Genomic DNA, 27310 nt, shown 5'->3' with positions numbered 1-27310 from the left:
ACTACTGAGGTCATCGATCCCTAAGCTTACACACTAATTAATGTAACTTAAACTAACTTACGCTAAGGACGACACACACACACCCATGCCCGAGGGAGGACTCGAATCTCCGACGGGGGGAGCCGCGCGAACAGTGACGAGGCGCCTTACACCGCACGGCTACCCCGCACGGCTATTACACTGAAGCGCCAAAAAAACTGGTATAGGCACGCGTACTCAAATACAGAAATATGTAAACAGGCTGAAGACGACGCTGCGGTCGGCAACGCCTATATAAGAGAAAATGGCTCTGAGCACTATGGGACTTAACATCTGAGGTCATCAGTCCCCTAGAACTTAGAACTACTTAAACCTAACTAACCTAAGGACATCACACACATCCATGCCCGAGGCAGGATTCGAACCTGCGACCGTAGCGGTCGCGCGGTTCCAGACTGAAGCACCTAGAACCGCTCGGCCACTTCGGCCGACCTATATAAGAGAACAAGTGTCTGGCGCAGATGCTAGATCGGTTACTGCTCTCACAATGGCAGGTTATCAACATTTAAGTCAGTTTGAATGTGACGTTATAGTGGGCGCATGAGCGATGGGACACAGCGTCTCCAAGGTAGCGATGAAGTGGGGATTTTCCCGTACGACCACTTCACAACTGTACCGTGAATGTCAGGAATTCGGTAAAACATCAAATCTCCGACGTCGCTGCGGCCGAAAAGAGATCCTGTAAGAACGGGACCAACGACAAGAGAATCGTTCAGAGTGACAGAAGTGCAACCCTTCCGCAAGTTGCTGCAGATTTCAATTCTGGGCCATCAACAACTATCAGCGTGCGCGAACCATTCAACGAAACACCATCGATATGGACTTTCGGAGTCGAAGGCCCGCTCTGTACCCTTGATGACTGCACGACACAAAGTTTTACGCCACCCCTGGGCACATTAGTACCGGGTTTGGACTGTTGATGACTGGAGACATGCTGCCTCGTCGGACGAGTCTCGTTTCAAATTGTATCGAGCGGAGCGGATGGACGTGTGCGGGTATGGAGACAACCTCATGAGTCCATGGACCGTGCATGTCAGCAGGGATCTGCTCAAGCTGGTGGAGGCTCTTTAATGGTGTGGGGCGTGTGCAGTTGGAGTGATATGGGACCCCTCATACATCTAGATACGACTCTGACAGGTGACACGTACGTAAGCATCCTGTCTGATCACCTGCATCCATTCATGTCCATCGTGCATTCCGATAGGGCAATGCGACACCCCACACGTGCAGAATTGCTACAGACTGGCTCCAGAAACATTATTCTGAGTTTAAACACCTCCGCTGGTCACCAGACTTCCCAGACATGAACATTATTGAGCGTATCTGGGATGCCTTGCAACGTGCTGTTCAGAAGAGATCTGCACCCTCTCGTACTCTTACGGATTTATGGACAGCCCTGAAGGATTCATGGCGTCATTTTCTCCAGCACTACTTCAGACATTAATCGAGTCTATGCCACATCGTGTTGCGGCACTTCTACGTGCTCGCGGGGGCCTACCAGTATTAGACAGCTGTATCAGTTTCTTTGGCTCTTCAGTGTATAAATACTAAGCGCAATTTTAGTAGTAGGATGTGTGGCTAAAATCAGCTAGAAAAAAAGAAATCCGGGGAAAGCCAACCTCATAAGGGACGGACGTCGAACTGAATCCCGGCCACTTCGAAAGTAAGTCGAGGTGTTCGGTCACGAATAGTCACGAGAACATTGTGAAGTCCAGCTACGGGCAAAGCAAAGAGCAGAGGTTGGTTTATTAGCACCATGTACAAGGGATGCATCGAATGAGGAAAAAAAAAGCGCTTGCAACACGCTTTTTCGTAATATGGAATTATTTATTTGATTGGTATTTGGTATACGTAGAACGGGGCCAGCACTAATTACATTAGTGTCTGTTAGTAGACAGAGTATAAAGCAGCATTCCAGTATGAATTGTCACTGCAGCGGAGTATGCGTTGATTTGAAACTTTCTGGCATGTTAAAACCGTGCTGGATCTTGACTCGAACCTGGGATCTCTGTCTCAAACTGTGTGCCCGACCGGGGCTCGAAGCTGGGGCCTCTGCCTCGGCATAGGCCCCTTGTTCCAATCCTGGTCGGGCAAGCAGTTTTAATCTGCCATGGAGATATTAATTGCTGACAATTGTATGTGTAAGTTACAGGTTTATAAAAAGTTTTTGATCTGTTTGTAAATTTTTGCATTTTTTCGTGCGAGGATAGTGACGATATTAAAGGGAAATGGTCGTTTCAGTTTGCTTCATCTCTTGCACAAAGTTAGTTGCTGATCGCAATAATCATATGAAAAGAATGTGCAGTTGAAATATTCTTCTCATGTCGTGAGGAATTTGTAGTAGGTGTCAAACGCCAGCCTGAGGTTTACCGCGGTTTCTTTATACCATAGCGTGGGAGTATGGGAGATGGTTTCTCTGAACAGATACGGTAGAGTGTCGATTATCCGAAGTAATTGGGGGACATGGGTGTTCGGAAAACTAGTTTGTTCGGATAATCGAACTGTACATGTTTAGCCGGCCGGAGTGGCCGGGCGGTTAAAGGCGCTACAGTCTGGAACCGCACGACCGCTACGGTCGCAGGTTCGAATCCTGCCTCGGGCATGGATGTGTGTGATGTCCTTAGGTTAGTTAGGTTTAAGTAGTTCTAAGTTCTAGGGGACTGATGCCACAGCAGTTAAGTCCCATAGTGCTCAGAGCCATTTGAACCATTTTGTACATGTTTATTTGCCAAAAAGAAGTACTGTACAGTAAATTTATTCATGAAAACAGGCATCTCTTTTAGTAATACAAAGTAACATACAAAGGCAACTTCAGTAGGAATATATAGTATGTGGCACAGTTTATTAAACAAAAATATATACATATTACATACGCATTTTGCATGAACAATGTTGTTGTGGTCTTCAGTCCTGAGACTGGTTTGATGCAGCTCTCCATGCTAATCCTGTGCAAGGTTCTTCATCTCCCAGTACTTACTGAAACCTACATCCTTCTGGATCTGCTTAGTGTATTCATCTCTTGGTCTCCCTCTACGATTTTTACCCTCCACACTGCCCTCCAATGCTAAATTTATGATCCCCTGATGCCTCAGAACGTGTCCTACCAACCGGCCCCTTCTTCTTGTCAACTTGTGCCACAAACTCCTCTTCTCCCCAATCCTATTCAATACCTCCTCATTAGTTATGTGGTCTACCCATCTAATCTTCAGCATTCTTCTGTAGCACCACATTTCGAAAGCTTCTATTCTCTTCTTGTCCAAACTATTTATCGTCCATGTTTCACTTCCATACATGGCTATACTCCATACAAATACTTTCAGAAGCGACTTCATGACTCTTAAATCTATACTCGATGTTAACAAATTTATCTTCTTCAGAAACGCTTTCTTTGCCATTGCCAGTCTACATATCCTCTCTACTTCGACCATGATCAGTTATTTTGCTCCCCAAATAGCAAAACTCCTTTACTACTTTAAGTGTCTCATTTCCTAATCTAATTCCCTCAGCATGACCCGACTTAATTCGACTACATTCCATTATCCTCGTTTTGCTTTTGTTGATGTTCATCTTATACCCTCCTTTCAAGACACTGTCCATTCCGTTCAACTGCTCTTCCAAGTCTTTTGCTGTCTCTGACAGAATTACAATGTCATCGGCAAACCTCAAAGTTTTTATATCTTCTCCATGGGTTTTAATACCTACACCAAATTTTTCTTTTGTTTCCTTTACTGCTTGCTCAATATACAGATTGAATAACATCTGGGACAGGCTACAACCCTGTCTCACTCCCTTCCCAACCACTGCTTCCCTTTCATGCCCCTCGACTCTTATAACTGCCATCTGGTTTCTGTACAAATTGTAAATAGTCTTTCGCTCCGTGTATTTTACCCTTGCCACCTTCAGAATTTGAAAGAGAGTATTCCGGTCAACATTGTCAAAAGCTTTCTCCAAGTCTACAAATACTAGAAACGTAGGTTTGCCTTTCCTTAATCTTTCTTCTAAGGTAAGTCGTAAGGTCAGTATTGCCTCACGTGTTCCAACATTTCTACGGAATCCAAACTGATCTTCCCCGAGGTCGGCTTCTACAAGTTTTTCCATTCGTCTGTAAAGAATTTGCGTTAGTATTTTACAGCTGTGACCTATTAAACTGATAGTTCGGTAATTTTCACATCTGCAACACCTGCTTTCTTTGGGATTGGAATTATTATATTCTTCTTGAAGTCTGATGGTATTTCGCCTGTCTCATACATCATGCTCACCAGATGGTAGAGTTTTGTCAGGACTGGCTCTCGCAAGGCCGTCAGTAGTTGTAATGGAATGTTGTCTACTCCCGGGGCCTTGTTTCGACTCAGGTCTTTCAGTGCTCTATCAAACTCTTCGCGCAGTATCGTATCTCCCATTTCATCTTCATCTACATCCTCTTCCATTTCTATAATATTGTCCTCAAGTACATCGCCCTTGTATAGATCCTCTATATACTCTTTCCACCTTTCTGCTTTCTCTTCTTTGCATAGAACTGGGTTTCCATCTGAGCTCTTGATATTCATACAAGTGGGTCTCTTTTCTCCAAAGGTCTCTCTAATTTTCCTGTAGGCAGTATCTATCTTGCCCCTAGTGAGATAAGCCTCTACATCCTTACATTTGTCCTCTAGCCATCCCTGCTTAGCAGTTTTGCACTTCCTGTCAAATGGTTCAAATGGCTCTGAGCACTATGGGACTCAACTGCTGAGGTCATAAGTCCCCTAGAACTTAGAACTACTTAAACCTAACTAACCTAAGGACAACACACACATCCATGCCCGAGGCAGGATTCGAAACTGCGACCGTAGCGGTCGCGCGGTTCCAGACTGTAGCGCCAGAACCGCTCGGCCACCAGCGGCCGGCGCACTTCCTGTCGATCTCATTTGAGACGTTTGTATTCCATTTTGCCTGTTTCATTTACTGCATTTTTATATTTTCTCCTTTCATCAATTAAATTCAATATTTCTTCTGTTACTCAAGGATTTCTGCTAGCCCTCGTCTTTTTACCTACTTGATCCTCTCCTGCCTTCACTACTTCATCGCTCAGAGCTACCCATTCTTCTTCTACTGTATTTCTTTCCCCCATTCCTGTCAATTGTTCCCTTATGCTCTCCCTGAAACTCTCTACAACCTCTGGTACTTTCACTTTATCCAGGTCCCATCTCCTTAAATTCCCACCTTTTTGCAGCTTCTTCAGTTTTAATCTACAGTTCATAAGCAATAGATTGTGGTCAGAGTCCACATCTGCCCCTGGAAATGTCTTACAATTTAAAACCTGGTTCCTAAATCTCTGTCTTACCATTATATAATCTATCTGATACCTTTTAGTATCTCCAGGATTCTTCCATGTATACAACCTTCTTTCATGATTCTTGAACCAAGTGTTACCTATGATTAAGTTATGCTCTGTGCTAAATTCTACCAGGCGGCTTCCCCTTTCATTTCTTAACCCCAATCCATATTCACCTACTATGTTTGCTCCTTCCCTTTTCCTACTCTCGAATTCTAGTCACCCATGACTATTAAATTTTCGTCTCCCTTCACTACCTGAATAATTTCTTTTATCTCATCATACATTTCATCAATTTCTTCATCCTCTGCAGAGCTAGTTGGCATATAAACTTGTATTACTGTAGTAGGCGTGGGCTTCGTGTCTATCTTAGCCACAATAATGCGTTTACTGTGCTGTTTGTAGTAGCTTACCCGCACTCCTATTTTTTTATTCTTTATTAAACCTACTCCTGCATTACCTCTATTTGATTTTGTATTTATAACCCTATATTCACCTGACCAAAAGTCTTGTTCCTCCTGCCACCGAACTTCACTAATTCCCACTATATCCAACTTTAACCTATCCATTTCCCTTTTTAAATTTTCTAACCTACCTGCCCGATTAAGGGATCTGACATTCCACGCTCCGATCCGTAGAACGCCAGTTTTCTTTCTCCTGATAACGACGTCCTCTTGAGTAGTCCCCGCCCGGAGATCCGAATGGGGGACTACTTTACCTCCGGAATATTTTACCCAAGAGGACGCCATCATCATTTAACCATACAGTAAAGCTGCATGCCCTCGGGAAAAATTACGGCTGTAGTTTCCCCTTGCTTTCAGCCGTTCGCAGTACCAGCACAGCAAGGCCGTTTTGGTTAGTGTTGCAAGGCCAGATCAGTCAATCATCCAGACTGTTGCCCCTACAACTACTGAAAAAGCTGCTGCCCCTCTTCAGGAACCACACGTTTGTCTGGCCTCTCAACAGATACCCCTCCGTTGTGGTTGCACTTACGGTGCGGCCATCTGTATCGCTGAGGCACGCAAGCCTCCCCACCAACGGCAAGGTCCATGAACAATACACACAGTATACAAAATTAACGTTTAAAAAAATCCTTTATTTTGGTCTGTCTAAGCAAGCCTACACGCTTACGAGCAGCTAAGTCACGTACTTTTTTCAATACAGATATCTGAAACAAGTCACTTTCATTTTGAGCTTCAAACAGTCGCAAGGCAGTATCCAAACAAGTGAACGCCTCAGAAGTTGTCGGTATACTTTCATCTTCACTTTCTGGAGCACTGATTGATGAGATGCTGGCGTGCGTCATCTTTATCAGTGACGACGTTTACAATCTCGCTGTCCTGCATGATTTTTCATCACATTCGTGGCAATCTATTTCTTTTAGCATACCGAGAATTTCGGACATATCATTCTGTTGGTCATTTTCAATCATACCTTGTGAATTTTCTTGTGTCCAAAATTTTATTCCAAGCTTTCTTCAAATTCTCTTCCTTTACACTATTCCATGATGCGCTGATCATGTAGGACGCGTCTTTCAAGTCAATATTTTTATTTCTTAAGAGACTTTCTTCGCCGTCCTCTTCTCTTTCTAACAATAACTTACGCAACAATTCTTTCCTGTAATATCGTTTGAAAGTCTCAATAACGCCTTGATCCATGGGCTGTAATAAGGAGATTACGTTAGGTGGAAGAAATATTACCTTTATGAACTCGTCTTTTTCGTTTAAAATATCACATGACGAATGAGTTGGTGCATTGTCAGGGAGAAGTAGTGTTTTCTCCCTCTTCCCATTCTTTAGCTGATAAGCTTTTACAGAGGGTACGAAAACGTCCAGAAACCACTTCATAAAAATCGTACTATCGAAGTATCCGTCCAGGCACTCTTTTGTGAGGTGTACACAACAGGCAAGGCTGACATATTAACGTACTTGAAACAACGCGGGTTTTTACTTTTACCAATGACGAACATAGGCAGTCGGTGACTTCCAGTAGCATTAGCACAAGCCAAAGCTGTAATACGGTCCTTGCTTGTTTTAGGACCAGGTACCGCTAATTCATGACGTGAAACAAGAGTTTTTCTCGGTAAAGCTTTCCAGTTAAGCCCAGTTTCGTCAGCATTGTAAACGTTTTCGAGAGCATAATCTTCTTCCCTTAATACGTCCCTTAGTTTGACTTTGAAAGAATCAGCTCCTGAAGAATCAGCCGACAGTTTTTCTCCCTGTATTGTAAGCTCACGAATGCCGTGTCTTGACTTGAAGCGTTTTAACCAGCCCGTGCTCGCTTTAAAGTTCGAAGGCCCTCCAAGTTTTTCGTTGAACTGCATTGCCTTCTCACACAGAATGGGACCTGAGATAGGTTCTCCTTCCGATATGTTTTGTGTAAACCACTTGTAAACAGCATCATCTAGATCTGTGTTAGCGGCGAGCTTCATAGTTTTACGGCTTGTTGATCTATCAGTAGAATCAAGCATAGCTATAAAATTTGCTATGCTCTTCTTTTGTTTTTTTTATATCCGTAATTGTCGACTTCCCCACCTTGTACTCATTGGATACAGTGGTTGCAAATTCACGTTCTTCTAACCTTTTAATAATCTCGTACTTGTCCCTCATAGAAAGGACAACACGTTTACGTTTAAGCATTTTGTATCGTCAAGTTCACTTCTTCACGCAGCAACACACAAGTGGTCGTAACAGAGAACAGAAGGTGACTGTTTGCACCGTGAAAAGCTCTTGTTGGGGGGCGCGCAATCCTTCAAACTGCGCGGAGCGGCACGCCTCAACTCTGTTGCTGTGAACAGCTTTGATACTGCCGCTACTTCTACTGCCAGTGCCAAGCCGACAGAAGTGTGCTGATTGTTGAAACACAGAGATTGGCGACTTGGCCGGTCAGCAGCGCCTTGTGAAGGCCCCATTAGAAGCAATGTTCCGCCAGCGGTGTCCGAGTGCGACGACTACTGTGGGAAACTTGGTTTGGGAGTGAGGGGGATGATGGACGGTAGGGTGGGAGAGTAACAGGTGCGAGCGAGCACACAGTTCGGTTAAGCGCTAGTTCGGTTGACCGACGTTCGGATAATCGATGCTCTACTGTACAACCTATTTGCTGCCCTACCCTTATCTAAACAGAGCTATTGTTTCGTTACAGTCCATGGGTGCGTTCAACTCATTAAGAGTAATCTAGAAAAATATGTAAATATATTAGTAAACGTTGGAGACAAGTTGCTGATAATTTCGCGAAAACTTACTGTAAAATGTTGAAGAAATAATGGCACGCGTGGAGTGCAGGAACGTAGGCTTGTTACTCGAAGTTGTAAGAAGATAGGAAGACATGGCAAGTCACAGCATGTACAGAGGCAAATGAGCAGCCATTCGGAACAGACGAGCCGCCTGCCAGGCAGCAGTGTGCAGCAGTCAGCTGTTGGGAGTGTGCAGCGCGCAGAGCCAGAGCTGGACGGCACCGCCGGCCGGGCAGCAGACAGACAGGCAGGCAGCGGCAAACAGCTGGCGGGCGCGCCCGGCCGCGCAGTCAGTGGGTCAGCGGCTGTCCAGTTTTATTATACTGCGGCGACCGGCCGGCTCGCCCGCCCTCCATGTGGGGGCCTGGCCGCCCAGGGGAGCCGCGCCGCGCCATTCCGACAATGATAAGAAAACAGCTGGGGCGGCCCCCGACCGCGTACAAAGCGAATGCACTCGAAATCGACGGCACCTGACCCGTAGGGTCTCACACTGTCATTGGGAGCCGGTCCCAGGGCTACACACACAGAAACAACCCGCCTGATAAAAGACTGAATTCTGCTCTCGAGAACCGTATGCGACACGGTTGACATTGAAACCACGGACGAGTTCGATCATTTATCCATAATGATTTAACGTGCGCCACGACTAACTGCAACACACACTTCAGGCCTAAACTGTCCGTATCATATAAACAGATAAACTACTGCAGTAATAACCGTAACAGGCACGACACACCTGCAAAGACAAAACGTCCGTTAATAACTTAATCTTCAACGTATGTTTTGAAACATTGGATATGATGTGAGAGAAGACAGGGTATTTATCGACCAACGTTAAAACTGCTTCACAACAGTCTGGAAAAAAGGAAAAGTATGTTGGAAAGGAAATTTAAGTCTTGGGAATTTCAAATGAACCACCCTGACTCTTTCCTTAACCGATTTACGGAAAACACGAAGGTGGGTGGAGAGCAGAGGTTTGAAACCCAGTCCTCCCAGACGAGAGATCGATGCAGCACCTCGCTCCGATTAGGACTGCGCACAATTGTCCCTTCTCGTCTCTAACTGGTAACAGTTACGCCTCATTGTTATGTCTTGTCAAGGGTGCTGCGGCTATCACAGCTTCTCGCTTCCCGTTTCCACCACCTCTTTCTGTTCGCTGAGGCTCATTCCTAGCTCCGATATGAACGCATCACACGCACACCTTTCCGTGTTCCTCTTCTCTTCCTTCTCACTTGCCGCCACCCGCAGACATACACCCTTTCTCGAGGCCTTAGCGAAGACAGATGATTTGTTTCTGCTACAACACTAAGTCAGTTAAATACAGAGGGATCCAATAAAATGTAGACACTCTTTGACACTTACTATCTTTGGAACAAAATGACATGTTGCAATTTTCCGCGGTACCGTAGTCCACTGTTTTCTCAACAGAGCTCCTCTAGACGACAGTGCAGCAATGAATGAAGCAAGATTGTTTTTTGAGCAACGCAACGAACAACTGAAGTGGTGGTACTGGACGTCCGGAAACATGTTGGAGGTACAACAGCAATGCCGTAATGTGCACGGAACTCAGCCACCAACACGTACAACAATTTATCGAATTAGGGATGCATTTGAAGCTGACCGTACTGTTCAGGATGTGCATATGGAAAAATCTGGCCGACCGAAAGCATCAAGTCCAACTTCCAGCGCTGATGTGTAACAACATTTTAGTAGGTCACCTCAAAAATCTGTGAAGCAGGGTGCACGTAAAAGAGGGGTAAGCCGACCAAGCGTACGGCGAATTCTGAAGGCTGAAAGTGGAAAGTGTGCATTCCAAGCTCGATGTCCGCTATGAAAGAGGACGATCCGGATCGAATGATGGAGTGGTGCGAGTGGTTTGAAGGCATGCTTCGCAAGGATGAACGATTTGCAGGGACGATTATCTGGTCGGACGAGGCGAAATTCACACTGAGCGGTACTGTAAGCCGCCACAGCTACGTGTACTGCGCTCCTGAAAATCCTCACGTTCACTTGGACGAACATGTTAGTCTACTGGGTGTTAATGTCTGGTCTGGCCGGTCATCGCGCGGTTTAATTGGCCCATTCTACTTTCAGCGTACCGTAAGCGGTAAGGTGTATCTTCATAAGCTGCAAACATCGATTATACGAGGGCTATTCCGAAAGTAAGGTCCGATCGGTCACGAAATGGAAACGACTATGAAAATCCGATAAAGCTTTGCACAGATGTGTTGGGTAGTGTCTCTAGTATAACCCCAGTTAGCATCACGTCGCTCTTCTCATTTCTGAGCTCGCAGTGAGTGCGTAAAGATGTCTAGAAAATAGTGTCTGCCGCCAAGTACGGGGGCCTGGTGAGAAATTTCCCCTGAAGCTATGCAGCTAACATTACATAACTGTCGTGCTGTTTCGTCTTCAAGACAATTCTCAGCCGCATTCTGCAGGGGCAATGAAGATGCTCCTGCATCGTTTTCAAATGGAAATGTGAGATTACCCACAATACAGCCCGTAATTGTCTCCCTCTGAGTTTCAGCTCAGGTCACATGAACCGCTGGTTATGAAGACAACATTTCGGCACAAGACAACGAGCCGTAGGCCAGCGTAGAGAATTGGCGGAGAGCACTGGCGGCTGCCTTCTATAGCGAGGGTATGGGAAAGTTGGTACAACGCTACGCTACACGTCTAAGTCGGGTCGGCGACTATGGAGATAAGTAGCTGCAAGGTGTATCTAACTGTTGCAAATAAAACATTTTTGATTTTTACCGTGGTTTCCATTTCGCGACCTATCGGACCTTACTTTCGGAATAGCCCTTGTACCTACCCTCCAATAGGTGTTTGTAAATGAAGGATTTTACCCACAACAGGATGGCGCTCTGCCTCACTACAACAGAGATGTCACAGCCTACTTCGGCGAAATTTACGCGAATGATGGATAGGTCGAAGAGGGACTCTTGACTACCCACCACAGTCTCCAGACCTTACACCTCTTGCCTCTTACCTATGGAGGATCTTGAAAAATGAAGTTTATCAACAGAAGCCAGCTACTCTGAATGAGTTACGAGAGCCATCGAGGCGTCTTGCGTGGCCATCTCACCGGCAACACTGACAGCCGTAGTTTGATCAACAGTTCAGCAACATCGATGTTGTGTGGCTGCTAATGGGGGTCACTTTGAACACAAAAAATGACCTTCCCCCGTGCAGGAATTCTAACGGTATGTCATTTTGTTCCATTAATATCGACTATCAAAGAGTGTCTCTACATTTTTCTGGGCCCCTATGCATATAGTGGACCCGGTCTGCTAGTTTTCAACGAAGAAGTAGTAACACGTGTTCAAAAAAATACGAGCTTCCAGTGCTTTCAAAAGTCAACAAATTACACAAAGTTGGCTGACACTGATTAGCGGTGAGTGCCAGGCACTTTCAGAACAAGGTCAGTGGCCAATCAAACGAAATAAACACATTTACTGTGAACGTTTCCCTGCCCGCCGAATCAAAGTACGCATACCACCTGTTGAAGTAAAGAGATCAGTTATACTGCACCGATGATCTGCTCGCTGGGGCGTTGGCAGCTGTGAGGATAATGTACATGGCATTCCTGCAATCACTGCCTGCACAGTGGGCCATCCACGAACTCCTAGGGATGAAATTACCTCAGTACAAGACAGAACACGAGTCCAGATTTCTGTTTGCTCAGTAGTCAGAAATAGGATTCCACTCAAGTGTTCTTCGTAAAGAAGCTCTGCAATGTGCGTCAGACTCTACACACAGTTAAATAGTGGTAACTCGAGTAAACAGAATAACGACTCTGTTCACAGAGAAACTACTTCGGGCGCTCCTTGTGGCCAAATCAACATTTTTCATAATCACACAACCATATTCTCCACTGTGGATCTCACCAGCGAAGTCCCTAGCTCGGTCCCCGGAAATAAGTGTCTTCGGTCGATCCCCGCACAGAAGTGTGTCTGTACGCGACGTCTACGTTTAGTTCACGCGACGAAGCACAGCAGCTGCTACATTACCTCCCACTAAATGGGTCACGAATCTGGTAGCAAATTGCCTGAAGCTCAAACTCCTTTCGGAATATTTTATGGAAGCTTCCATTCACGCTCCTACATCCTTATCACACTGCCAATCAAACAGGCGTCTGTGCTAGTCGGTGGGAAGCATGCCCCAGCGCTTCCCATGAGACGATGCCTCGGAGGTTAGCTCGCGACCGTCGTTTGTGACCTCACGCATTCCTTCGCACTAAAACGGATGTCTTTTCACCTTGTTCCACAGCCGATGCTCTTCCGACAGGCGCGGTATTTCGAAACCTTCTTTTTCCGACCAACCAGAGTGCAACCTCCCGCCCGCGCTGCCCGTGCTACGAGGGTTAATGCAGCCTCCGGTGTTGTAAGCCGCTGCCTCGTCGCTCTGTTCTCTCTCAGGGCAGTAAATATCAGCCCCTTGCCGACAGTGGATTCTGAGGAACGCATTGCCCACGTCAAACTTTCTGTCAACGGTCAGATCCAACTCCGAGACATGCAGTATCACAAAAATTGTTGGTACGTGGTGCTCGCCAGTATCAGGGAATGAAATAATTAATAATCCTATTGTGCATCGTAAACACTGATTTAATATAAATATCGAAAAGAATTTATAGAGTATTAAATGTGTGCTGGTAAAATCTTGCCGCCTTACAGCTCCATCACATCACGCAGCTGTGAACAGGTCTTGTGGAGCGCCTACATCGTTACTTGAAGGCAGCTATAATGTGACGCACGACGGACTCGTGGATTGACGCCCTTCCGGTAGTGCTGTTGGGATTGCGCAGTGCATTAATAGAAGACCAGCAGGCTTCTGCATCAAAGCTGGAGCATGGCGAACCTCTGCATCTGCCAGGAGAGATTTTCAATCAACAACCTGGCTCCCCACATTGAACTCACGGTTTCCTCATGGAATTCCAGAAGGAAATGGAGGCCATACGACCGAGTGGAACAACAGGGCACGGAAAGAAGGCTACATTCATTTTCAATGACCTGGCACTGACGGAGAACGTTTTTCTCCAAGGTAGCCTACTCCACAGAACACTGGAATCACCCCACCAAGGGCCAACTGCAGTAACGGGACGAAATGATAGGACATGCGCGCTCCGCATTAAAGTGGTAGACACAGCAACGTTCATCGAACAGTGCAAACCAGCCTGTCTAAGAGCAGAAGGTGCCTCTGAAATGCAGGCCACCCCTGGACACAGAGCGTGCGCCCCAGTGCAGTCACTGGCACTGCAACGTCACCCAGAGCAGTGTCACCCGCCTGGAAAGAGACCAGCCACAGCCCACACAGATGCAGCAGTCACCTTAACACCAGCCATGCCACCATCATCCAGCCACAACAGAAACGCGTTGCGGAAGGGAAGTGCGTTCCGTGTCGGCCCAACAGACATTTATAGTCGAAACGTCTTTTTCTTTTCCTTGTGCGGGTGTGGTGTAGCGACCTCAGCTTCCAGTTCACTCCGCGCCTATACATTAGCACCATCGTGAACGACCAATAGTGGGAAATCGCGCTCTCCGTCAGTCAGTACGCCTCTAACCGCTGTGGTGCGAGCATGGGTGCCTGTGCAGTTAAAGGACACCCGTTGTGTAGCAATAAAAAGCGGGGCTGTAGTAGTATATGTCATATCAAGTGCGTCTCTTGCTGCTGTGCTGACTAATAAAACACCATTATCTTAAAGAGAAGTGTACCGTTCATTTAGTATCTACAAGTGCTGTCAGCTTCTTTGGGTGCTCAGAAGTATAGGGCCCAGCTGGTGATACCATCTTTGGAAAGCGTACCGAAAACACCAACAACTGTGTCTTTACTTCGTACCTGGTGGTCTCCCAAGTCGACGACGAGAAAGTAGGGCGTTATTTTCCTTTTTGTTTTCCCAAGACGGCGACAATGCACCAGCGGTAAAAGCATGGCCCGACATTGCTAGATGGTCTGTGACGTAAGTCTTCATTTTCACTTTTGAGACTTTGAGGACTGGAAAAGAATTTGACTGAGAGAAGAGCATGGAGCTACTGCAGGGTGGATGGAAAATATTAACAAAATGTACCACTGGTCAGAGTTGGTGGAAGATCTGGCGGTTGGTTGGAAGGTTGAGACACGCTCAAAACTATCGCCACGCCTGGAGGAATGCGTTATTCGACATTTGGGGTCATACATTCGGTACATACATTCGGGTTTGCAAACTGGAGAACGGAGATTCGGATGAGGATATTTAGGGTGGAGATTCGCGAGCTATATTCGGAGGCAGATAGACTCAGAAGAGCGCACACCCAACGGGCAAAGACGGAGGGCCCCCTAGAGTTACACCACTGTTGTTCGGCACCGACCACTGCATGATGAGGGCGGTTAGGTGTGATAACTCAGAAACTTTTATTGAAATAGCGAATCCTCTGTTGGTCACTGTGCCCGAGCAATATGCTTGTCTTCACTTGCTGTCAGCCTAACGCCTCCAGTCACTGCATACTTGTCATTTGACTTCGCGATTTAATAACAGTGATAGTGAACCGTCGTAACCAAATTGCTACGATTACGTACTGTCATTAACGTAATCACGTATGTACTACTTGAGTCGAAATTGTTGCTAATGAATGTTTAATCCCTTCAAGGTTTAATATGTGAATTGTGGAATAAATTATAAATGTATTTTATCCAGTGATTTTTGTAGTTAATGAATCCCATGTTCATTGGTACGAGTAACACGAGGGCGTTCAATAACTAATGAGACACGTTTTTTTTCTGCAAAGAGGTTGATTTTATTCAGAATTCCCTTGCGCCAGAGTATTCGCCACTCTTTTGACTACAAAACCCTATTTATCGACATTATCTGTGTTCAGTGTGGCTGCCTCACACCACGTGTATGCCCGCGTGGTACCCGACGTCAGAGCCAGCGTCGTGCTTCACCAGTAACTTCCCCGTCATGCACATGCTGCACGGAGTGTGTCGTCCATTGGGCCAGATAGTTGGAAGTCGAACAGTGCGAGATTCGGGGTTTTAGGGAGGACGAAGACGAACAGCCTGATAAAGCTTTGTGAGCTCCACGTGGATGCGCAGACTTTTGTGAGGTCTTGCGTTGTCATAGAGAAGGACATGTTCATTTGCATTTTTTTGGGGACAACTCATGTCGGTTCTTCACTTTAATGAGGGTATCACAGTAAACTTCAGAGTTGGCCGCTACTCCACGAGGCAAGAAATCGAACAGAGTAACCACTTCAGAGTCACACAAGACCGTCACAGTGACTTTACTGGCTGAGGGTGCGCCTTTGAAACTTCTCTTCGTAGGAGACGTGGTGTGGCATCACTCCATGGATTGCCGTTTTCATCACTCCATGGATTGCCGTTTTGCTTCCGGTTCGAATTGATGAACCTGTGTTTCGTCGTCTGTGACGATCTTCGACAAAAAATTTTGACGATCAGCCTCGTAACGCGAATTCCGCACAAGTGGTCCTTATTGATCTTACACCGTTGAGCACCTCAACTGGTGGACGGGTGTGTCAGCACTACCAACAGTAGTTCATTTTCGTAACGAGGTGTTCGGTTGTGATCCGTCCGTCATCTCGAATGAGAGGGTCCACACGTTCCAACACTGCAAGCCTCATAGTTGTGTGCGGTCGGCGGACGGGTCTGCTCGACCTCGTCGCGATGATGATAGACGCCTCGTCCGATGACTCAACGTGTTTTTTTCACTGCCAGATCTCCGTAGACATTCTGCAAGCGCCTACGAATATCTGCGGTGCTTTGATTTTCCGCCAAAAGAAATTTAATGACAGCTCTCTGCTTGGAACGCACCTCCTTTGGAGACGCCGTTTGGAAGGCTACAATAGCGCCACCACCGTTCGGAATGTCATCAAACCGTAAGTGGTGCAGCGGGAATATTCCACGATGTCTCACAACAAATTCCGCATTTTTTCCACGGGAACTGGCCGAGAACAAAATATGTTCCAAAACTTACTCAACGCCCCTAGTAGAAAGTTAAATGACCGCCATTCGGGATATGGCACTCAGGGCCCCATAAATGATCGCATTTTATTAAATTCCGTTGCATAACTTAATTACTCAGGACTGGCTCCTAAGGAGTGATCTGTTTCCGTAGCTGTGTAAAGTCAGTCAGACGAAGACCCAGATGACTGCCGACCTAAGTGGCCGAGCGGTTCTAGGCGCTGCAGTCTGGAACCGCGAGACCGCTACGGTCGCAGGTTCCAATCCTGCCTCGGGCATGGATGTGTGTGATGTCCTTAGGTTAGTTCGGTTTAACTAGTTCTGAGATCTAGGGGACTAATGACCTTAGAAGTTGAGTCCCATAGTGCTCAGAGCCATTTCAACCCAGATGACTCGTGGGTTCTCCTAGTTTGTAACACTAATGTTTTCTTTTTCCTTCTATTGTAAATTCGAAAGATGACTGTTTCATGGCAAAACTAGTAATTCTGTTTAAAAACTTCGCGATTTATGCATTGTGTGTGTGTGTGTGTGTGTGTGTGTGTGTGTGTGTGTGTAGTGCAGTGTAATTTTTGTATTATATGATAATGATGATAACGAGAGGAAGGAGAAGGTGAAACCAGGTGCCGGCACATAGACTACTCTTCGTGAATCTGACCCACGTGAAGCCAAGCTTAACGTCCGCATCGGGCGCTGGATCGCCATCAACAGCTTGACACGCCCACTCTTCGTGAGGCACTGCGGAAAGTTTCGGCGAAATACTGGCTTTGAAAATTTCTTTCGCCACCAGGATTAGAACCGGGTCGAGCGCCATTATACAAATGTGTGTTAGCGACCTCGGCCACGGAAGCGGGTGCGCGGATTTTACCGGAGATGAAGAAGCTTCCACAGGATAGAGTAGCATGGAGAGCTGCATCAAACCAGTCTCAGAACTGAAGACCACAACAACAACAACAACGTTCAGTGTCTTTGTAAAAGCGTTGTTCATATAGAGGCAACGTAAATATGTATGAGGCACAGATAGCGCCCGGTACACACTTGCTTCTGAGCGTGAATAATAATATATTGTCACTGCAGAACAAAAGAAGATGGTGGGTTATAAAATTTAAGACATTTCGTATCAGTAAATAAGGGGAAAGTTATCACTTACGATATAATTAAAATTTCAGGAGCTTTTATTTTTAATTATTGTTGCACGTGTGACGGATGTCAGTTATTAGGCCATTTGATGTATGAATCTTCAAAACAGTTTCATAACTTCTGTTGTAGCAACAAAAATTCTGAGCTGCTTCTTCGAACGATTGAACCCAAAATAAAAAAGAAAGATACTTTTCGAGGGAAGCTATGCATGTAAAGGTTCGTATTGGCAGCTTCGATTTCTTGCCAGAGGAGACCGTTTAAAGAGCCTAAATTTCTTTTGTCAAATATCGACTCAAGTGATATTATGTACTTACTTAGTCTAAAATTTTCAAAGCAGTATTTAACGCGACGAAAGACTGAACTAATGAACCTTTTGTGATCCTCTGGTAAAGGTGAGAAGTTGAAAATAAGTACTCCTTTTTTTGCAATGCTGCTATAGTTCTATCCACACTGAATTTTTGTGGATGTTCTCCCATGCATCGGCATAGGCACTGAGATTTTTGTGGTTCGTTGTGGCACGACTCTACAAAAAAAAAAAAGTCATTCCACTCCATTCTCAAACTCTGGTACAGCCAATAATAATAATAACAATAATAATAGTAATAAGATGCTAATATTATTATTAGCATTATTCGCTGGTGGTGTGTCACCACGCTACTGTAAACCTTCACAAGGTACAAATTGCGGCTATCGGCACTGTTCGGTATTTTAGCGTTATACATGCACTCGGCCCATCTTGCCTAAGTGTAATTTTATACGTTTGACTCCTCATTTCATGAGATGATTATTTATCCATAGTTCGATTGTCTCAAGATGCCTATAAATAAAGGTGAAAAGCGCCGCAAATGAAGAACTATAAAATTATCTTTATTGCAACCACCACTAAATTCGCTCTAGCGATTGCACAAACTTCTGTCTTACTGGTATAGTTCAAACCAACGACACATCTTTCATGTTTGTCCACTGTTTCTGAGACATCGTGCGTGATTGCAAAAATCCAACCTGGAAGTACAGGCGACGAACAAACTGGTGTTTCGAGACGACAGTCAAAACAAACAACGTTGCGCCAACGTGTGGTCGACACTGGCCGCAACACCCTCTGATGTTTGGCCGTAATGACAGTCGTGTGAAGTTAGCACCCCTTTTTCAAGAAATATACGTTTTTTTCACAGCTCTTGATAGATGTAGCATAGTTCTAGAGTTCTTTGTACAAAATTTCAATAGTTCTGCAGAATTTAGCGACGAAAACAACAATACTCGAAAAAATTTTCGTATCGAAAACGTTCTTTGGCAATTTCCGCAAAATGTAAATAAGTACAAGAGTTCTGAGCACAATTCTGAACAGAGCTCCAAGAGTTCTTTCGAAAATCCAAGTAACATTTTTTTGTGCAGCTAATAGTTTACGAGATAATTGCATTTTAATGAGAAAATCTTTTCACTTACTGTGAAGTTGGCACCCTTTTTTTCAGAAATATATATTTTTTTCAGAGTTCTTGATAGATATGCCATAGTTCTAGAGTTCTTTCTACAAAATTTGAATAGTTCTGCAGAATTTAGCGAAGAAAACAACAATATTCGAAAAAAATTTTCGTATCGAAAACATTTTTTGTCAATTTTCGCAAAAATTAAACTTGTACAACAGTTTTGAGAACTGTTCTGAACAGAACCCCAAAAGCTCTATCGAAAATCCCAACAACATTTTTCTATGTTGACAATAGTTTATGAGATAAATTGATTTAATGTGGGACACACTTTCTCTACGGAAAAAATAAATATATTCGTACAACAGTTCTTATGACAGTTCTGGACACCACGTGAAGAGTTCTATCGAAAATCCTTTTAGAATTTTTTTGTGCAGGTAATAGTTTAAGAGGTAATAGCAACTTAATTAAGAATTCCATAAGAGCTCCTACTGTGAAGCTGGCACCCTTTTCTTCAGAAATATATATTTTTTTCAGAGTTCTTGATAGATAAGTCATAGTTCTAGAGTTCTCTGTACAAAATTTCAATAGTTCTGCAGAATTTAGCGAAGAAAACAACAATACTCGAAAAATTTTCGTATCGAAAACATTCTTTGGCAATTTCCGCAAAATGTAAGTAAGTACAAGAGTTCTTAGCACAGTTCTGAACAGAGCTCCAAGAGTTCTTTCGAAAATCCAAGTAACATTTTTTACTGCAGCTAATATTTTACGAGATAATTGCATTTTAATGAGAAAATCTTTTCACTTACTGTGAAGTTGGCACCCTTTTTTTCAGAAATATATTTTTTTTCAGAGTTCTTGATAGATATGGCATAGTTCTAGAGTTCTTGGTACAAAATTTCAATAGTTCTGCAGAATTTAACGAAGAAAACAACAATACTCGAAAAAAATTTCGTATAGCAAACATTCGTTATTAATTTTCGCAAAAAGTAAATTCGGACAACAGTTCTGAGGGCAGTTCTGAACAGAACCCCAATAGTTCTATCGAATATCCTAATTACAATTCTTTGTGCAGTTAACACGTTACGAGATAATTGCAATTTAAGGAGGGAACCTCTTCACTTACTGTGAAGTTGGAATCCTTTTCTTCAGAAATATATATTTTTTCAGAGTTCTTGATAGAAATGCCATAGTTCTAGAGTTATTTGTACAACATTTGAATAGTCCTGCAGAATTTAGAGAAAAAAACAACAATACTCGAAAAAACTTTCGTATCGTATACATTCTTTGTCAATTTTCGCAAAAAGTAAATTCGTACAACAGTTCTGAACAGAACACCAAGAGCTCTATCGAAAACCCTAATAATATATTTTTGTGGCGATGATAGTTTATACGGTAATTGCTTTGATGTTAGACCCACTTTCTCCACATAAAAAGTTTATTCGTTCAACAGTTTTGATGAACAGTTCTGGTTAACACCTAAGACTTCTATCGATAATCATTAAAACATTTTTTGTGGTTATAATAGTTTGTATGGTAATTGATTAATTGTGGGACACACTTACTCAAAAAAAAAAATTATGTCTGTTCGTATGTTCTGATGCCAGCTCTGGATAGCATTGTAAGAGTTCTATGGAAAATACTAGTAACATATTCTGTGCAGGTAATTGTTTACGTAGTAACTGCCTTTATTAAGGAATGCTTATGAGCTTTTCCCGTGAAGTTTGAACCCCTTTTACGATAAATATACATTTTTTTCATAGTTCTTGATATATATGCAATCTAGATTTCCCTGCTCAAAACACGAATAGTTCTGCAGAATTTCGGGAAGAAAACAATAACTCGGCAAAATTTTGGTATGGTAAGAAATTATTTGTCAGTTTGGAAAAAATAAATTTGTATAACAGTTCTGTTGGCAGTTCTGTATAGCACCGGAAGAGTTGCATTGAAAATGATAAGAACATTTTTGTGGCGATAATAGTTTATGCAATAATTGTTTTAATCTGATACTCACTTTCTCTACTATAGCAAAATTCGTAGAATAGTTCTGATGACAGTTCTGAATATCACCCACAGAGTTCTACCAAAAACTATAATAACATTATTTGTGACGATGACATTAGATGAGATAATTAATGTGGGACTCACTTTTGTCATGTAAAAGTAATAAATTCGTACAAAAGGTCTGATGGCATTTCTTAATACGACCCTAAGAGTTCTACCGACAACTGTAATAACATTTTTTGTGGGGATAAGAGTTAATGAGATAATAGCATTTTCGAGAGACTCACTTGGTCTACATCATAATAAATTGGCACAACCCTTCTGCTGACAGTTCTGGATAGCACCGAAAGAGTTCTTTTAAAAACCGTCATAACATTTTTATGGTGCCAGTAGATTATGCAATAGATTGTGTGTTCACTCTGCAGTGGGTGTGCGCCGATGTGAAACTTACTGGCAGATAAAAACTGTGTGCCGGACCGGGTCTCTAACCCCAGGCTATGACGAAGGAATATCGTCACAATATCCTTTCGTCCAGGAGTGCTTCTTCTGCAATTTTCGTAGGACAACTTCTACGAAATTGGGAACGCAGGAGATGAAGTACTGCTGGAAGTAGAGCTATGAGGACGATCGTAAATTCTCACTTTTAGTTTGGAAAACCGACAATCGAATACCCGGATGTATATTCTACTAAATAAAAAAGTCTAAATGTTCAGCACTATACAAATGTCAGTACACCTTCTTAAGACTGACTGTAGTAACTGTAGGTGGAAGCGTGGGATGTGCACGCTTAGATGATTCAAGGAGAGAAGGCTCGTCAGTGCAAAACAAACAGATGGCTGAGAGAGCAGATACATTCACACGCGCCACTAACCAGATGGTGTCACACCTGTCGAGAATCGCACCAGAGGTACAATGAGCTGTGGTGGAGTGCTGTTGGCGTGGTTACTATGCAACTTACTTGATGGGCATCAATACACCGTTATATTAATGTACAATACTTGAGAAACAATGTCATTCACACACTCCGAGTTCCTTATCACTCAGTACTAGACTAAATTACCGGCCTAGTGATAAGAAGCCTATGTACCTCACCGACTACACATCTTCGTGTTATAAGAAAAAAAAAAAAGAAAAATACCAAGCGACACAAAATATGAATCCGGATAAACCGGAAATCCGGATTACTGAGGACCAAATAAACGAGGTTCTTATTTACAAATTTCGAACTTCTTATTAACTTTAATACTGTATCCCCTCAACATAATATCACCTCTATCAGTCATGTATTGAATTAGGATTTAAACATACTACTTAGTTCGTTTGTACAATATATTCAATAAATATACTTACATTTCTATACATTGTAAAGACTTTTAACTCTCGCTGTAGTGTAACTCATCAAACTTCCACACTTCCTTTCTAACTAGAACAAATGTTTGCAACAATATTAACGACAGCAATTTCAAATTTATTCGTTACACACAGCACATGTTTTTATGTATCCTAGCGTCTGGTGATGTTGCCGCATAACTTTCATCCATGAGGGTCCTGGGCATATTTTTAGCTGTTAGTGGGTCCTGGATGTCATGATAGATCAAAACAATTACTGTTTTACGTAATAAAATTCATCTGGTTCTTCCTGATTCTAAAAATATACACTTCATGTATGTCTTTCATTGTTGTATGATTCAGTATCGACGCTAATGCTCTCTTGATGAGATACGAGCCGATTGCTCGTTTTTATCCGCTGTGCCCTTTCGTATTTCATTTCAGCGATTAATTTATTTGTTTATCAACGTAGTAAGTAGTACAAAGCTAATCCAGAATGTAAACTGCACTTAAATTCTGTTTGAACTGTTTAATCGTCAGTGTCCGCTGTCTGAACGTCAAATATCAGATTAATACACTGCGCCTGTTTGCGTTATTTTATAGGAATTTTATTATTTTAAGTGGGAAGTACTAGATAATGTTGAAGAAATCCAAAGCATATTGTTCGAAGAGCATAATATTATTCGAAATTTACCTGTACCAATAGGTGCAGCCAAAGCAGCATTTGTGATGCTGTAATTACCTCATAGATAACGATATTTGTCTATTGTAGTTTTGTATTCCAATCAGAATTTTGAGAGCATCAAAGCCTCATTTCAGCGTGAGAGAGGGGTAAAATCAATAGATGATATTGAATTGAAAGCCTTCATCAGTCTCTTGTTTTTAATTGTTGTTAACAAAAGTAACAGATAAAGCCTGGAAGATCTGTGTGGAACTGATGGTGATGGCATTGAAAATGTTACAGTAGACAAGAAGCTGGAAGGATTCTGTAGAAGGTACAGTTTTCGCCAATATGTATCAATCAAAACAAACGAGTATGGATTTCTAAGTGTGGATTCTAAAGTATTTTACCTGTACAATTTGGAAATATACGCTGTGTTGCAACCAGAAGGTTTTGCCAACTGAGCAATAAACATTTTGATGTTGTTCTGTGACTGTGTAAACCTATATATCAGTCAGGTCGAAATGTCAAAGCGGACAACTGGTTTACTAGTACTGGAATGATAATAGAGCTATGAAGGGAGAATTTTTCTTTTGTTGGCATGATGAAGAGAAACAAGCGTGGAGATTTTTCTAGAGTTTGCTATCAGTAAAAGAAGGGCTGCCCACATTTCCTTTTTTGGCTTCCACAAGACTGAACTCTAGTTTCCTCCGTACCTAAAAAGGGGAAGTGAGTGATCCAGGCATCACGTTTGCATGAAGATAATTCGATAGATGCTGTCATTGTAGATAAACGGAAGCCATCCACCGTAAATTTTACAATAGCGTTAAGTGTGGTATTTTCACAGCGGATAAGCCGAATGCTTTGTACAACGCTGCAAGAAATGTGCGCCGCTGGTCAATGGTTATATTTTTGTAATGATCAGTACAGTTGGAATCTATGCACAAGTGATTTATTGTGGCAACAGTAAGAATTGTATCAGAAGGAAAGGATTCCTGAATCAGCTATGTTATACAATGTTGTTTTCTTCGCTAAATTCTGCAGAACTATTGAAATTTTGTACAGAAAACTCTAGAACTATGACTTATCTATCAAGAACTCTGAAAAAAATATATATTTCTGAAAAAAAGGGCGCCAGCTTCACAGTAGGAGCTCTTATGGGGTTCTTAATTAAGTTGCAATTACCTCTTAAACTATTACCTGCACAAAAAAATTCTACTAGGAATTTCGATAGAACTCTTCACGTGGTGTCCAGAACTGTCATCAGAACTGTTGTACGAATATATTTATATTTTCTGTAGAGAAAGTGTGTCCCACATTAAATCAATTTATCACAAACTATTATCGCCATAGAAAAATGTTATTAGGATTTTCGATAGAGGTCTTGGGGTTCTGTTCAGAACTGTCCTCAGAACTGTTGTACAAGTTTAATTTTTGCAAAAATTGACAAAAAATGTTTTCGATACGAAAATTTTTTCGAATATTGTTGTTTTCTTCGCTAAATTCTGCAGAACTATTGAAATTTTGTACAAAGAACTCTAGAACTACGGCATACCTGTCAAGAACTGTGAAAAAAATATATATTTCTGAAAAAAAGGGTGCCAATTTCACAGTAAGTGAAAAGATTTTCTCCTTAAATTGCAATTATCTCGTAAACTATTAGCTGCACAAAAAAGTGTTACTTGGGTTTCCGATAGAACTCTTGGAGTTCTTTTCAGAATTGTGCTCAGAACTGTTGTACTTATTTACAATTTGCGGAAATTGCCAAAGAATGTTTTCGATACGAAAAGTTTTTCAAATTTTGTTTTCCTCGCCAAATTCTGCAGAACTATTGAAATTTTGTACAAAGAACTCTAGAACTATGGCATATCTATCAAGAACTCTGAAAAAAGTATACATTTCTGAAAAAAAGGGTGCCAACTTCACAGTAAGTGAAAAGATTTTCTCCTTAAATTGCAATTATCTCGTAAGCTATTAGCTGCACAAAAAAATGTTACTTGGATTTTCGAAAGAACTCTTGGAGCTCTGTTCAGAACTGTGCTCAGAACTCTTGTACTTATTTACATTTTGCGGAAATTGCCAAAGAATGTTTTCGATACGAAAATTTTTTCGAGTATTGTCGTTTTCTTCGTTACATTTTGCAGAACTATTGAAATTTTGTGCAAAGAACTCTAGAACTATGGCACATCTAACAAGAACTGTGAAAAAAATGTATATTTCTCGAAAAAGGGGTGCTAACTTCACACGACTCGTAATGACAGGCTACGAAGTCGCAGCGACACTGCGACCGCTGCTGTGTCGTCGAACAGCAGTGCCGGCCACGTGCGCCGCCGGCCTTGGACGTGGCAGGTGTCGCCGCCGCGGCCGCGGCGCTGCGTCTCGCCGGAAGTGCGTGCAGCGCCTTCCGGTCGCCAGCGGCCGGGCCTGCCCCGCGCACTCCGCGGGTCCCACGTGGCCCGCTCTCGCGCGCTTTGTGTGACTGCGGCGCGGAAATGGCGGCGGACGCTCACATCTGGGTGCGTCAAACGACCGAGGCGGCGACAATCTGACGACCGTAATAAAGTGGCTGCGGACTGCCGTAAAGCAATTGTACAGTTTCAGCGAGTGTTCTACTCGTATTGGTTTCCGAGACGAAGCTATTTGGAACTGTCAGTATAGGTGACTGTAAACTAAAATAAAGCTATGTGTTACGTTCAACTGTCAGCTTCGTCTTACAGCTCGTGTTCAAAGCTGCCAGAGCGAACTTGGGCGCATTTTGCAGATCGGTAGGCACCTGACATGTAGCTAATTGCGCCTCAGAATAGTTTTTCTTTAACGCGCACAACCATTTAACAGGCGATGCGAACAACATCTCCCTTTTTCGCACTTTATGTCTATTGGCTTCAGTCTTTAACAATCCACACGAACAACGATCAACAGCATAAAAGGTCGAGTGGTCTTTAGTGAAGTTGCAACAATACCGGCGCGGACGACACAAGAGACAGGATAGTGCAGGAACACTATCATATTGAAAGTACGTTCTAGCCCTTGTTGCCAAAAAAAATCATACACTTATTTTGGTAGCAGGTTACCTAAAAAATCGTAAGTAATGTTCCCCATTAAGACGGTTCTCCGCAATAACTGGACCAACAAGCAGCTTATCGATTACATCGTCAACTATGTTAATTGAAAATGGGCGCTGAAATTAGCTGTCAGTACTAGTGTTGTGATTTTTAGTAGCCGATGTGTGACGTTTACTGTCGATTAATCACTCTTAAACACTCAGAAAATTTGTGGAATAAATTCACCGTTAGCCGTTACCCACCCACGAAGTTCCTGTCCTCTGACATTACCTCCATTCCCACGGTGGCAAGCCTGCTCCTGCATTGTGTGCTGCACTCGTGTAAGCGGAATGTTCAGTTTTCGAGAAATCCTACAGATAGTCTTTGGGCAGCGTATGAGTGCTTGAACAGAATTCTCAGCTTGTTTTACGTCTTGTTGGCGCTGTTACTTTTATATTAGCGCCGGTACGTAATTTTCTAGCTGAAACACCTAAACTCAAAATCCTTAACAACTACTAATATTCAGCTCTCTCTCTCTTTCTCTCTCTCTCTCTCTCTCTCTCTCTCTGAAGGGCGTAGACAATGTTTTCCATTTATTCTCATAATTTCTATAAAAAAAACAACAAACCATTTTATTCGACAATGATCTCGGAGTTATCACCAAGCCGATATATAATCTCGTTACTTAGGAGTGTTGAAGTTTGGCAAACTACGAAGAAGCAGTCATGCACCAATCTCCCTTCAACCTCCACGGTTATTTTACAATATTCTTCTTTCAATCTGGGTTTCAGCTGACGAAGTGATCGGGAACGGACGAGCGCGAACTTTATGAGACATCGTGATAATCACCGACAGGGCTGTTGGAATAAGAATAGCTCTGTTCGACTGAGCAGCTGGAGCAATTTTTGGTTGCGAAAATGCAAAGGATCTGAAATTATTCAGTCATAGACTTCCCAAATTTCCTCATTAAAGTGTGCCTCTATCAGATCTTGCAATATAGAAAGGTAATTTTCCGCATTAAAGAACATCTCAGCAGACAAAGACATGGGTCTAAATGAGGAGAAAATTTGGATTATTATTTTGTGGCTTTTAGTGCCGGGAGTCGCTGAAAAGAATTTTGGCTCCCCTTCGATACAGCTCTTTTCATTTAAGCAGAGAGGCTGCATCTTTAAGGGAATT

The 27310-nt window shown here is 43.0% G+C and overlaps 1 protein-coding gene across 1 annotated transcript in view; it reads right to left on the bottom strand.

The window, feature by feature from the left end:
• LOC126259241 (dynein regulatory complex subunit 7) overlaps window positions 1-27310 on the bottom strand; it is a 742488-nt gene that overhangs the window by 423866 nt on the left and 291312 nt on the right. The window lies entirely within an intron of this gene.

Source organism: Schistocerca nitens, chromosome 5 (assembly GCF_023898315.1).
Source record: "Schistocerca nitens isolate TAMUIC-IGC-003100 chromosome 5, iqSchNite1.1, whole genome shotgun sequence".
In the NCBI taxonomy this organism is placed as follows: domain Eukaryota; kingdom Metazoa; phylum Arthropoda; class Insecta; order Orthoptera; family Acrididae; genus Schistocerca; species Schistocerca nitens.
This window is presented reverse-complemented; position numbering and strand designations above follow the sequence as displayed.